The 2395-nt window shown below is 67.3% G+C and overlaps 1 protein-coding gene across 1 annotated transcript in view; it reads right to left on the minus strand.

Annotated features, from left to right (window-relative positions):
* Positions 1 to 2395, minus strand: part of CBFA2T3 (CBFA2/RUNX1 partner transcriptional co-repressor 3) — an 82188-nt gene that overhangs the window by 51685 nt on the left and 28108 nt on the right. The gene's annotated exons all lie outside the window — the stretch shown is intronic.

Below are 2395 nucleotides of genomic sequence, written 5' to 3' on the forward strand. Positions count from 1 at the left end.
CCCCCCCCCCCCCCAGCAGGGAGAGTGAGTGCCCGGCCAACAGCAACTGCTCGGCACGGCGCCCTCGGGCTGTGGGAGGCAGGTAGCCTTGCAGGTAACAGCCAGGCAGCGGGCAGGACGGAACTGCCCGACAGAAATGCCAGCTCCCTCCTCGGAAGCGGCACTCATTAAGCACCTACTGCATGCGGGCTCTTCACCATGTCTCAGCGACACGGGTGGTAAGGCCTCTTCCACACCTGGGATTCTGAACACACGTGAGCCCGCACATCTGCACAAGGACTCGGAAAGGACTCGGGACCCACCGGTGCTGGGGGGCTGCCGATGAATCAGATGACCCCAAACTCAACCCCTTGACGGTGCAGCAGGGGCGGGGAAGCCAGCCTTGTGACAGTTCCAGAAAGTGGGGGGCGGGGGAGAGGCCTCACCCAGACCCCACCCTCGGCGGAGCAGCCGGCCTCCCGTGGTGGCAGCCCCGCTGGCTGGGATCTTGCGGATTAGTGGCCCAGCCTGCGAGCGGCTCCAGATCCTTGCGTAGGAAGGAAAATTAATTTCTTCCAGTCGTGCAGAAATGAAAATGTGGAGCCAAATCAGAGAGATTTCCTGGAGGTGGTAACTCAATTACGCGGATAACCCGGTGACCAAGGAGGCGCCCCAGGACCCGAAAGGGGTTGTGGGTGGCCCGGGGGAGCCCCAGAGTGTCCTGGAGGGAGATGTCCAGCCAGCCCCCCCCCGCCCCCCCTGCTGCTCGCCAGCCCCGGCTGGGCCCGTGAACAGAGCGTTGCCAGCCACGTGACCGTCCCTTCCCCCTTCACTAGATCAAGCCACCTCGAGAGACTCGGATTCTACCGGAAAATTGGTCCTAACGTGATATTCTCCCACCCTGCATCTGTCTGGCTCTCCGGGAGCGCGGAACACCGCAGCTGCTCCTTCCGCTCTGGCGTTCTCTTCCCTCTGCCCTGTCTGCCCACAAGAGTGGCCTGGCGCCCAAAAGCGTGGTCCCCGCAGGGGCTTGTCGGCTACACAGGACGGAACCTCCTGCCTCCCCAGGCACAGGACAGAGTGGGGCGGGGGGGGGTCAAATGTGCGTCACGGAGCACTGGCTCTCTAAGAACGTGCCGGGAAGCGTGGCCTGGCCCTCCGGCCCCAGCCGCCCCCGACCCTTGGGGCTGTAGCCCCAAGAAGTTTCTCAAACCTTGCAGCAACTTGCAAGAGCACAGCCGGGACACAATACCAGCCCCAGGCTCCTTGGCGGCCCGGGAGCCCCTGTCTCTGGGTCCGCAGAGGAAACACACGCCCTGTTAGACATAACGGGGCAGCATCCTGGCCCCCAGGCCAGAGGCCGGAGCACCCTCGCCGCACTAGAGTCTCCTCTGCTCTCAAAGGAAATATTTTTCTCCCCCGTCTCTGGAACAGGCCTGCAGTCAGTCAGCCAAGGTCCAGATGGTGGGGAAGACGGGCTTTCTCGGAGGGAGGGGTCCCCGCACCCACAGGGATCTGCTCTCTCCTCTGTGGCTGTGCCCCCCGCCCCCCACGAAGTTCCCAGGGGCTGGAAGGAGGGACGGCCCCGGGCTGTGTTCAGAGCCCCGCAGCTCGAGCGGCTTGCCACCAGCCCCGCCGCCTTCTGCGCCTTGCGGCCCGTCTAGGGCTGAATTTGCAGCCATCTGTCCCTCCGCGGCGGCTCACACCTCCCTCGGAGCCGTTCCCACAGCCTGGCGCCAGGCCTGCCCAGCGCGCAGATGGACGGTCCCCGCGGGTGTGAACGGTCGCTGCCACAGGGCTGCGCCCCAGGCGCCGCGGGCTGTCCGGGCCCCAGGGAGGGTCGCTGAAGCCCCGGACCCCACACACGGGGAGTGGGGGCAGCCCCCTCCGCAGTCTCTGGGCCGACTTCACCCCAAGCCGTTTAACCGCTGTCGCCTTTGCCTGGGGCGCAGGGCCAGGGAGGCACCCAGGGAGCTCTGCCCCGCACCCCCATCTCTCTTAGGGCCTCTCTCTGCGCCCCCTCCCAGTCCGGTCCCCTGGACCCGGGCCTTTTGTCAGGAAGCCTGGGTGCCAGAGGGGGGGCTGCGGGACACCCCACCTTCCGCGCGCAGTTCCCACGTTAGGTTTGACCACGCCCCCGGCAGGTCAAGCTGGCTGGAGGGGGGGTGGGCCGGAGGGACCAAAGTGGGTGGGCACTGCCGGGGCCGGCCCCACCCTGCCGCGGGCTCCAACTTTCCAAAGTGGGGAGGGGGGCCTCGGGGGCGGCCCGCACGCTCGGCGCGGCTGCAAGGAGACCCCCAGACGGCAGCCCGAGGGCGGAGTCGGGGTGACGGCGGCGGCGCGCGGGACGCCGGGCACTTACGGTCCGGCGGTCCGGCTGCTGAGAGGTTCCCGAAGCGGCTTCTCCTCCGAACTC

The sequence above is a fragment of the Crocuta crocuta genome, unplaced genomic scaffold (genome assembly GCF_008692635.1).
Source record: "Crocuta crocuta isolate KB4526 unplaced genomic scaffold, BGI_CrCroc_1.0 scaffold61, whole genome shotgun sequence".
Lineage (NCBI taxonomy): Eukaryota > Metazoa > Chordata > Mammalia > Carnivora > Hyaenidae > Crocuta > Crocuta crocuta.